Source organism: Scyliorhinus canicula, chromosome 15, assembly GCF_902713615.1.
Source record: "Scyliorhinus canicula chromosome 15, sScyCan1.1, whole genome shotgun sequence".
Classification (NCBI taxonomy): Eukaryota; Metazoa; Chordata; class Chondrichthyes; order Carcharhiniformes; family Scyliorhinidae; genus Scyliorhinus; species Scyliorhinus canicula.
Window position 1 is genome coordinate 108,554,217 of NC_052160.1, and position 12,094 is coordinate 108,566,310.

A 12,094-nucleotide genomic window follows, 5' to 3' on the forward strand; every position below is an offset into this window, starting at 1 on the left:
ACTTTGAAACTTTTTTGGAGAGGGGAGGGTGCTGCACTGGCCTTTTGAGGGGTGGGGCCTAAACACACTGACAAGCCCCGCTCCTCAGAGATTGGCGGGTCCTTTAGGGCAGGTGTGGTTTCTTACCACTGCTTTTTTAAAGAGGCTGTTTCATTTTTCTGAAGAGCTTCATAGGTAGACCAGGTATTCTGTTTTACCCCACATCTGCTCTTTCTAGGAAGCTCTTCAGAACAAAGAAATATCCTCTTTAAAAGAACTGCAGTGAGAAACAACACCTACTCCAAAGACAAAGCATTCAGAGTTAATGGTCTGTGAAGAGCAATAAAAACAACCAAAGCGTACCCTCCTTTGAAATAGCCTGGGACTGACTTGTATAAGTTAATGGACCATGACATTGACTATAAACTATGCAGTTCAAAGCTTTTAGTCTTCCCAGCATGCCCAGAGGCTTTAAAACGTTAAAGGGGAATTAAATTGAAAATTACACATCAAAGCTTCCCAATACATAAAAGGGAAGATTTTCACCTTAATTTGACAGGTCTTTCAAATTGACATGCTGGGCGAGACATCAAAGTGTTCCAACACATCAGAGGGAAAGCTTTTAACTACGACTTGTCATGCTGAAAGACAGTTTAATAATTTTCATAGCTACAGAGGAAAGACCTGCCACAATGCCACGGGCCATCGTGAATCCCGACTGAGGATAGTGGCCCTGGAGAATCTTCCCCGTTGTATTTTTTGTTCACCCTTTATTGAATATTTGTGTCAGTGTCCCGTGTTGTACTTGCCAATCTGCGAGACATGATTAAACTCGCTGGCTCTCCCTTCTATATATATTGTAAATATAGTTGTCAAGCTCACTCTCAGCGTGGATAATTAAAATGCTGTTAAGTGAACGCAAAGCCCTATGAGGGCTCTGCTAGTCTGAGATGGGTGCACATGTGGACATTACTGATACAATACTTTAAGCACCTCATTTTAGACTTCCCCACAACCCCTCTTCCCACCGCACTCAAAATACCAGGCCCTTCCCACTTCATTCTTCAATCGCCCCCAATCTCACCCTCTGTCTTCCAATAGATTTTTCTCCCGCTCCTCCATGCCCCTGGCCCCACTCCACAATGCTCCTAAAAACCGACTTATTCTTATTGGTCCAGAGCCTCCATGCAAGCTGCCATTCTCCAGCTCCCCTCCCTTGTGTGGTAGTGTTAAACAAGTTAAACTGCTGAGCTTCACACACCAACTGCACAAAGCAGGTGCACACCACCTTTAAACAAATGTGAACTGCTGCCATGAGTTTCTTTTTCACCGCTGAGCCTCCTTCTGCACTGTATGTTCCATGTATCTAAGCCAGCATAATGCGTGACACAAAATAAACATACCCTTGACTTTATTTCTGCATCCCAACCCGTTTTGTTTTGTATCAAATGTTTACCACCATATTAAAATCTATCAGACCTATTGAGCCACCTCTATTTTAAATATCCGACCTCTGATATTCTGCAACAAATGGATTAGCTTTCTTAAGAAAGCTCGGAGGAGAAGATGGTGGAGCAGTGGTAATGTCACTAGATTAGTTGTCTAGAAGCCCAGGCTAATGCTCTGGAGTTATGGGTTCAATTCCCACCATGTCAGCTGGTGGATTTGAATTCAATGAATAAAATCGGGAATCTAAAGCTCGGTCTCAGTAAAGATGACCATGGAGCTGCCATCTATTATTTTACAACCCCATCAGGTTGACTAATGTCCTTCAGGGAAGGAAATCTCTGCCCTTACCCGGTCGGGCCTACATGTGACTCCAGATGCACTCTACTGTGGTTGACTTTTACCTGCCCTCTGAAATGGCCTGGCAACCCAAGTTCAAGGGCAACCGGGGATGGGCAACCAAACCTTATTGGTGGCGCCCACATCCCATGAACAATTTTTTTTTTAAATCCCCCATTTGACAAATTAGCTCTCAAAGTTGAGATCAGTATTTTGACACAACTTAAGCGATTTTCATTTCATTTCATTTCATTTTCATCAGCCATCAAGTTGTGTGTTAACTCTCAACTTTCTGAAATCTTTTTTTATATGTCCAGGAAAGTGAAAGCGGTTGACCATTAGATGGCTGACTATGTCTATTTAGGCCATTTGGCTGTCGGCTTACCCATGGCCATTCATGCAAATGGTTTAGTTGAGTATCCATGTGCTTATTTTTTGTAACATTGAAAAAGAAGTCGTGATTTACAGATTACATTTTTAAGCTGGTCCCTTAAATATGTTGAATAAAGTATTTTTCTGGAGAGAGGATTGCTGGTAAGATTGAGAGATTTGGAAGAAAATGGTGTCCAATCGAACAGCTAATGGTGCAGAAATTCCAGGCCTGTAGTTGGCATGAGATTAAAAAATCTGCAAACCTAATGATTTTTTGTTTAAATGTTTCTATTCTCATAATTAAGGGGATATGGTGACATCGTAGTATTCCAGAGCCCAAGCTAATGGCTTGGGTTCAAACCCCACCACAGCAGCTGGTGGAACTTAAATCCAGTTAATCAATCTGGAATATAAAACAGGGGCGTAATTCTCCCATCGGGAGACTAAGTCCTGACGCCAGAGTGAAAACCGGAGTGTTACAGTCCGGCGTCGGAGGCCACTCCCAGCCCCCTATTCTCCCGCCCCCGGTGAGCTAGGAGCGACTCCGCGTCATTTACGCGCGCCAGGCCTTGGCGCTGTGTAAAAGCGACGCTGCGTAAATTAAACAGCCGGTGCCACGTAAATTACATCACTTGGACATGCGCAGGTTGGCCGGCGCCACCCGCGCAAGCGCGGTTGCCGTCCTCCCTGCGACTGCCCCGCAAGAAGATGTCGGATGGATCTTGCAGGGCGGCGGAGGAAAGGAGGTCCTCCTTCAGAGAGGCCGGCCCGCCGATCGGTGGGCACCGATCGTGGGCCAGACTCCTTTTGAGGCCCCCCCCGATTCAAGAACCGCCCCCCCCCCCCCACAGGCTGCCACCTCCAGCATTCCCGCGCTGTTCCCGCCGGCAGTGACCAGGTGTGGACGGCGCCGGCGGGAACCTGTCTTGTTGGGCAGGCCGCTCGGCTCATCCGGGCCAGAGAATCGCGTGATTCTCCCAGCGGCCAGCCGTGAATCTCGCCGCGCTGGTTTGGGAGGGGGGAGAATCGCGTGAGGTTGCCGGGGCGGCACGGCGGGACTCGCTCGGCGCCCCGACGATTCTCCCACCCGGCGTGGGTGGGGGGGGGAGAATTCCGCCCCTGGTTTCAATAATGGTGACCATGAAACCATTGCTGGTTTTTGTAAAAACTGTCTGGTTCACTAATCCTCTTCAGGGAGGGAAATCTGCCATCCTTACCTGGTCTGGCCTACGTGTGGCTGCAGATCCACAGCAATGGGGTTGACTCTAAACTGCCCTCTGGAATGGCCTAGCAATCCACTCAGTTTTAAGGGCGATTAGGGATGGGCACTGAGTGCTGGCCTTGTGTCGTCAGCCACATCCCATGAAAGAATAAAGACAAGAATTTGTGCTCATCATTTTCTTTTTATTTTACGCAAACTAAGAAGGGTGGATTTTAATTCTTCTGCTGGGTTGAAATAGGGTGAAAGCAGCTCTAAAATTACCTGACTTTCAATCCATCTGACATTAACTTTGAAAGGATCTTTTGCTAAATGGTCAGAGAGCTCACCCAGAACAAACAATGACAATTGTAAATACAAATCAGGTTTTTGGGACACAAATGGTTCCGAGGTTGCTACTTTAGGGCACTACAGGGTGGAGACATCTTGTGGTGCAGCGATAGCATCTCTGCTTCTGGGTTAGAAGTTCCAGGTTCAAAGACCCACTTCAGGACATTTCTTTAGCACAGGTGGTGCATTCATAACATCAGCTTGTAAGTCCTCCCAATACATCTGATGCATGCTAAAAAGGCTGGGAGCATTTCCTGGGCAATCATTGATTTCAGAAATGTTTTCAACATACCTTAATTTTATTAGTTTGAGAAGTAATTTCTACAGTTGGAAGTGAATCACTTATTTAACTCTGAATTATTAAGCATTGCCGTTAATAGTAAAAAAGGTGATCGTCAAGTTTTCATTTTTCGAACATAATAATTGTGCCACCAGTTGGCAGCTAATAGGCAGAGCTGCATACAATTTTAAAGGTTTTCTCTGGCTCCGGAGTAGAATGAGATGGAAGCACAACTGTGCACATTGGATAGGATCTTCTGAAGCTGCTGGGAATGGGAAATGAGGCTGGAAGGGTCACTTAATTGCGCAAAAGACATAAAGTCAGCTTCTCAACGACAGGATGAAGCTACGGATTTCAGTTGGTAGTGGATCAGACTCCCTGACAGCAATCCCTGTTTTAGGGATCTCTTTTTAATATCTTTGCAAGGTCAATAAAATGCGACATTGACAGAATTGAAGAGTACCTTTCCAATTAGGTAATCAGCGAATGAGCAGCATGTCCCTTCAGATTCACAGCTGCTTAAAAGTATTGTGCAGCTGGTGAGGTTGGCTTCCTGGTGAATTTAGACTGAGTATAGAAGCTGCATTTTCCTTTGTTTTGGAGTTTTGTTCAACGACTGGAGAGGAGGCATTAATGCTTGAGATCGGGTGGCAGTGGTCAAAGGGGAATTGGGTACAGCTACCTGAGGGAGGTAGGGAGATGGCAGCTCCACAATATCTCCTGTGGGACAGAGGGAGAAAGCTTGTCGATCCGGGAAGGTCAAAGTTGAAAGATGGTACGTCAAGCACTATTATGAGGAGATCAAGGTTATTAACGGAAGGTTGAAATCGTGAGAGTGGACTAATAAAGGAAGGTCAAGGATGAAAAAGGGAGGACTGAAAATGATGGGTACAAGGTCAAGGGTAACGGGGGACAGTTCCACTGTGTTGAGGGGTAGCTCACGCATCAATGATAGGTGGTTAGGTGGAGTGGATCAAAGGTCAAGTGTAATGCAGTGAGGATTGAAGGTGATGGGGAAAAGATCAAAGAGGGAGGGTGCAGGATTTTGGTTTCCAATGCCAGGGTCACTGTGTGAATGTCCATGAATATAGCTGAGTCAATAAGAGAAATCCTCGACAGTGAACCTGGAGGTTGAAGTTGGAGAGAATGGAGACTAGGGCCTGCCGATGCTCAGTATAGGGCTCTCCATTGGTCACAAATGCTCAGGATAGGATGGAAGGTCTCTTGCTGCCATCCATGAGAAACAGGAATTCCGTCCTTTCGCAGGCTTCCTGGAGGAGAACCTACAGGGAAGCATCGCAGATTCATGGGGTGGCTCTTAGTCTCCGCTCAGACATTTACCACTTCTGGAGGTGGTGGCAGCAGCTCTAGGGATTCAGATGGCAGGTGGAGAGGGGGCGGTAGGAGTTTCAGTTCCCAAAACCTACTTTCAGACAGTGAGAATAATTCTCCCAGCTTGCATGGGTTGAATGATCGTCTGAATGCCCTTTAAAAATTGCAGTTGGACCTATGACCCTGTGAAGTAATGGCGGGGTGTCGATTTCCTCTCCGCTCCCATCACACAATTTGCTGCATTCCTCGCACATAAATAACGTATTGGCTGGTCGCCATGTGGTCACACATGGCCAACCGTCCCGCGTAGAAGCAGAAGAGCGTTGCATCCGGTTCCTCCCCTACCAATTCCGCTACTACCGGAAGATTTTGCCTATTTCCCTCTAAGTAATCCAAAGGGATGAATTGGTTCAAAATTTTCCCGATGATCTGTAAGGTAATTTGCGTTAAAAATTTTCCAACACAATGAAAACCAGCATGTCAATTTTCTTCAGGTGAAAGCTCATCTCTCCACTTTTTAACACATTTAGGATGCGATCTACCCGAATGGGAACAGAGTCCCGTGTCATGCAATTAGCCACTTGCATCCCGCCCTCGGAGCACCGAGAAACAACATGCTACCAAACGGCCATTCGGGTTGATTGGGGGCCTCAGTGTGGAACGTGTGGCCGAGACTGCACTTAATCCTGTTTCCTGCACTGAGGAACTCCGCTCGCCGGAATTCCTCAGTGCAGGATGAGATCTGCTATCCTGATCTCTTGAGCCCCCGATACGATCCCCGAACTACCACCCCCCACCCCCTCCCCCGCCAATGCCCCACTCACCTATAAGCTGATCCCACGCCTTGGGTAGATTGTGGGAGTGCATATTAGAATGAGACTAGCTGTCTCACTTGAATATGCATATTTGCTAAAAAGTTATCCCGCCTACAATGGGCAGGACTCACATTGCGACATCTCGCAAGATCTAACGAGGCATAGCGGGCCGAGTCGATCCTGGAAGAGAGATCACCCAGCATCTACCGCCCGCGTGAGCCTTGCCTGGCTGCCTTTCTGGTGCAACGCAGCCGGTAGATCTCTCCCTCAGTCATCCACTGCAAAGGAACCGGCTTCAACTGCATTGAAATAGCATGCGGAGGAATGTATTTCAAACATGATTTATCGTACTTTGAAAGTAAAGCAATGGCTGCTTACACGGAAAACACTGGAAGATGATTAATAACGATTTGGTGGTAATGGGAATAACCTACTTCAAGCCGTTATATTTTGCTTCTGTTGGGTTGTATGAAGTTGAATTAGACTCGACAGTCACGGTTTGAGATTGTGGAAACGTATATGAAAAGAAATGCATAAATCAATATTATAATTGCCTCTTCAGGGACTGAACGTTCTACACACACTTTTCTCATCACATTTTTAAATGACTCAGGACTGTCAAAATACAGTGACATTTGTCCCATAACTCGTGCATGGGTTCAAACCTACATTCTAGATATCAAATGAGTTGATTGTACAACACCATCTGTTCAGGATTTACTTTTCACAGCAAAGTTTGATGTAGATGCTTAACGCTACTTGAATGCTATTTTGTGAATAAAACTAAAAATTAAATATCTATTTAGCACACTGTTTAAACCTGATATAAATTTCGAAAATATGTGGGTTAATACCCCCACCATAATAGAGAAGAGAGAGTTGCTTCAGGCAAACACATGCAGCTCAATATTGTCCTCAGTAATGCCTGGTGAATGCTCATTTTCTATATGCAGTGTACATGAAACTGTTGGGTCTCCACCTCTGCCTTTATCTGGTCTGAGCTCTTCTTGAGCTTCCACGAAGGGCAATCCCTGCATCTGTGCCTGTCGTAGGTGTCGGCTGATCAGAGTGGGGTCGGGTTGACCCGTCTCAAATTCGCCCTCTTGCGACTGATGCCGACTTTCATTGGGGTCCGAAGTGCTAACGATGAACCTTGCACCTCTGAACTATATTCTCACATCCTTCGCATTGCGAGCATCCAGTGGCATAACATGGTTTGTTCCTTTCAAAAAACATCTTGCTTTTATTTTAAAATTTAGTTAACTTCCATGAGGTAATGCCGTTAAAACGTCAAAGTGTAAATTCTCCAACAAAATAGCAAAACACAAGTGCGGGTCACTTCCTTTAGGCTTCACTTGAATTGTCAGATGCATTTGGTAGTGGTTTTGCCTAATTTAGAAGGTTGTGGGTGTGGTAGTCACCACTGATGTAAATACTATATATATTTTTTTTAATAAATGTTTTTTATTGAGTTTTCATATTTTATATATGACAGATTACAAATTATTAGAGAGGAAAAAAAAAAGAAAACACAAAAATTTAACATGAATATTTACAGGTAAGCATCTTCATAACAACAATTGTGGCCGCCCACTTTAGCCAGCATACATATTTTACATTCCCCAGTATGGCCGAGGCACATGTTTATAGGCATTCATTTATAGTTTGGTTTTGAGCCTTGGCTTGCCATCAAACCCCCATAACGAGCCCGTAACCCCCCCCCCCCCCCCCCCCCGCCCCCCCCCCCCCCCCCCGGCTACCTTCCCCCGATTCCCGTCCATTTTCCAGATTCTTGGCCACCCGACTATTCTTCCTCTTGTACGTTGGCCACAAACAGGTCCCGGAACAGTTGCATGAATGGCTCCCACGTTCTGTGGAAGCTGTCGTCCGACCCTCGGATGGCGAATTTGATTTTCTCCATTTGGAGAGATTCCGAGAGGTCGGACAGCCAGTCTGCAGCTCTGGGCGGTGCTGCTGACCGCCAGCCAAACAGGATTCTATGGCGGGCGATCAGGGAGGCAAAGGCAAGGGCGTCCGCAATCCTCCCCAGGAATAGATCTGGCTGGTCTGAAACCCCGAAGACCTCCACTATCGGGCATGGCTCCACCCTCACTCCCACCACTTTGGACATAGCCTCGAAGAAGGCTGTCCAGTACTTCACAAGTCTGGGGCAAGACCAGAACATGTGGGCGTGGTTGGCCGGGCCTCTTTGGCACCGCTCACATCTGTCCTCCACCTCCGGGAAGAACCTACTCATACGGTTTCTCGTTAAGTGGGCTCTATGTACCACTTTTAGTTGCGTCAGGCTGAGCCTTGCGCACGTGGAGGTGGAGTTGACCCTATGCAGTGCTTCGCTCCAGAGTCCCCACCCGATCTCCATCCCCAGGTCGTCCTCCCATTTAATACTATATATATGGGTTTTACGGTAAGGCCCCTGTATTACAGGTACGAGGGTAGATCCCTGCCTGCCTGCTCCGCCCAGTAGGCGGAGTATAAATATGTGTGCTCTCCGTACAGCAGCCATTTCGTCAGCTGCTGTAGGAGGCCACACATCTCTGTGTAATAAAGCCTTGATTACATTCTACTCTCGTCTCGTCGTAATTGATAGTGCATCAATTTATGACACAGAGATTTTTCAGAGATGGACCTCCGCTGCATCCTCAAACAGACAACGCCAAAAAGGACTTTGAACATTGGCTAGCCTGTTTTGAAGCATACATCGGGTCTGCGTCAGACCCAATCCTAGAAGCACAGAAGCTCCTGATTCTGTACACACGGCTGAGCTCCCAGGTTTTTCCCCTCGTCCAGGATGCGCCGACCTACGCAGAAGCCATGGCACTACTGAAGGACAATTACGCTCAGCGGACCAACACAATCTACGCCAGGCATCTCTTATCCACGCGGCACCAACTTTCCACTGAGTCTGTGGAATATTTATGGCATGCCCTGCTTGCCCTAGTAAGAGACTGTGACTGCCAGGCCATTTCGGCCATTGAACATTCAAACCTGCTGATGAGAGACGTGTTCGTTACGGGCAGAGGGTCTGACTACATCTGCCAGCGCCTCTTAGAATGGGCCCACGCTTGACCTCGCGGCGACCAAAAAATAGCGTTCTCGCTTATGGTCGCCTCACGCAACAGACAGGCCTATGCCTCCGACCACGCCGCCCACCTCCCCTGTGCATCGTGGACCCTGCCGACGGCCACCCCATCATGGACCCCATCAGCGGCCGCCCCCAGCCAACCCCACTCCTGCGCCGCGCGGCAACCAACGCAAATGCTACTTCTGCAGACAGTCAAAACACCACCAGCAGCGCTGCCCGGCATGGAGCGAGCTCTGCAAAGTCTGTGGAAAGAAGGGACATTTCGCTGCAGTGTGCCATGCCCCCTCAATCGCCGCTATTATCCCAGCACCCACCATGTGCAGCTAGTGGGTGCCGCCATCTTCCCCGCCTTGGACCACGTGTGGCCTGTGGGTACCGCCATCTTGTCTGCCTCAGAACCAATGGATGCCGCCATCTTTCCTGCCCCAGGACACGTGCGGCCCAAGGGTGCCGCCATCTTGCCTGGCCCAGGACACGTGCGCCCGTCGGTGCCGCCATCTTACCCGCCTCAGGACCTCTGCCCTTCGGGCACCTCATCAGGCCGCTCATCACCTGTAGACCAGCCGCGCCTCGCCTCAGTCACGATTGACCAGTCTCGACTGCATAACCTCGCGACCGCTTCAACAAAGGTGAAGGTCGACGGGCACGTGATCTCCTACCTTCTGAGCTCTGGTAGCACTGAGAGCTTCATCCACCCCGATACGGTAAGGCGCTGCTCCTTCGCGGTAAACCCCGCTAACCACAGAATCTCCCTGGCCTCCAGACCCCACTCCGTGGCGATCCAGGGGTACTGCATCACCACCCTCACCGTCCAGGGCGTAGAGTTCAGCGGCTTTCACCTCTACGTCCTTCCCAACCTCTGCGCTGCCTTGCTACTCGGCCTGGACTTCCAGTGCAACCTCCAGAGCCTGAAATTTGGTGGCCCCTCACCACCCCTTACTGTTTGCGGCCTCGTGACCCTTAAGGTCAACCCGCCTTCCCTATTTGCAAACCTAACCCTGGATTGCAAACCCGTCGCCACCAGGAGCAGATGGTACAGCGCCCAGGACAGGACCTTCATCAGGTCTGAGGTCCAGCAACTGCTGCGGGAAGGTATTACCGAGGTTAGCAACAGCCCCTGGAGAGCCCAAGTGGTAGTGGTGAAAACCGGGGAAAAAAACAGGATGGTGGTTGACGGCAGTCAGACCATCAATCGGTACACACAACTCGACGCGTACACCCTCCCTCGCATATCTGACATGGTTAATCAGATTGCACAATACCGGGCCTTCTCGACAATGGACCTGAAATCTGCCTCACACGAGCTCCCCATCTATAAGGCGGACCGCCCATACACTGCCGTCGAAGCAGACGGCCGCCTTTACCATTTCCTCAGGGTAATGGGCCAGGAGGTGGACCAAATGGTTGACCAGTACGGACTTCAGGCCACTTTCCCGGACCTGGACAACGTCACCATCTGCGGCCACGACCAGCAGGACCACGACGCTAACCTTTCCAAATTTCTCCACACCGCCACTCTCCTCAACCTCACTTACATCAAAGAGAAGTGTGTGTTCAGCACGAACCGATTAGCCATCCTCGGCTATGTGGTTCAGAACGGAGTTCTAGGGCCCGACCCGGATCGCATGCGCCCCCTCATGGAACTCCCCCTCCCCCACTGCCCCAAGGCCATCAAACGATGCCTGGGGTTCTTTTCATGTTACGCCTAGTGGGTCCCAAACTTTGCAGACAAGGCCCGCCCACTCATTCAATCCACCGTTTTCAATGACGGCCGAGGCTCATCAGCCCTTCGACCATATGAAGGCCGACATCGCCAAGACCACGATGAACACGGTCGACGAGACGCTCCCCTTCCAAGTCAAGAGTGATGCATCAGACATTGCTCTGGCTGCCACCCTCAACCAGGCAGGCAGGCCCATGGCATTCTTTTCCCGCACCCTCCATGCCTCCGACATTTGGCACCCCTCCGTTGAAAAGGAGGCCCAAGCCATCGTTGAAGCTATGGAGGTATTACCTGGTCGGCAGGAGATTCACTCTCCTCACTGACCAATGGTCGGTTGCCTTCATGTTCAACAGCACATAGCGGGGCAAGATCAAAAGCGATAAAATCTTGAGGTGGGGATCGAGCTCTCCACCTACAATTATGAGATTTTGTATCGCCCCGGTAAGCTCAACGAGCCCCCCGATGCCCTATCCCAAGGTACAAGTGCCAGCGCACAAGTGGACCGACTCCAGGCCCTGCACGACAATCTCTGTAACCCAGGAGTCGCCCGTTTTTACCACTTCATTAAGGCCCGCAATCTGCCCTACTCCATCGAGGAAGTCAGGGCAATCACCAGAGACTGCCAAGTCTGCACGGAGTGTAAACCGCACTTCTACCGGCCAGACCGTTCGCGCCTGGTGAAGGCATCCCGCCCCTTTGAACGCTTCAGCGTGGACTTCAAAGGGCACCTCCCCTCCACCGACCAAAACACGTACTTCCTCAGTGTGGCCGATGAATATTCCCGATTCCCCTTTGCCGTCCCATTCCCTGATATGACCTCTGCCACTGTCATCAAAGCCCTCAACACGATCTTCACTCTGTTCGGTTTCCCCGCCTACGTCCACAGCGACCGGGAATCCATATTTATGAGCGATGAGCTGCGCCAGTACCTGTTCAACAGGGGCATTGCCTTGAGCAGGACGACCAGCTACAATCCCAGGGGCAACGGACAGGTAGAGAGGGAGAATGGGACATTCTGGAGGGCCGTTCAGCTGGCCCTACGGTCCCGAAATCTCCCGGCCTCCCACTGGCAGGAGGGCCAACCCGATGCCCTTCACTCCATTCAGTCAGGGGTTGAATGTGGTAGTCACCACTGATTTATATACTGTATATATGG

General features: G+C 49.4%; 1 long non-coding RNA gene across 1 annotated transcript in view; it reads right to left on the bottom strand.

Moving 5' to 3' along the window:
- Positions 1–12,094, bottom strand: part of LOC119978958 — a 487,861-nt gene that overhangs the window by 19,163 nt on the left and 456,604 nt on the right. The window lies entirely within an intron of this gene.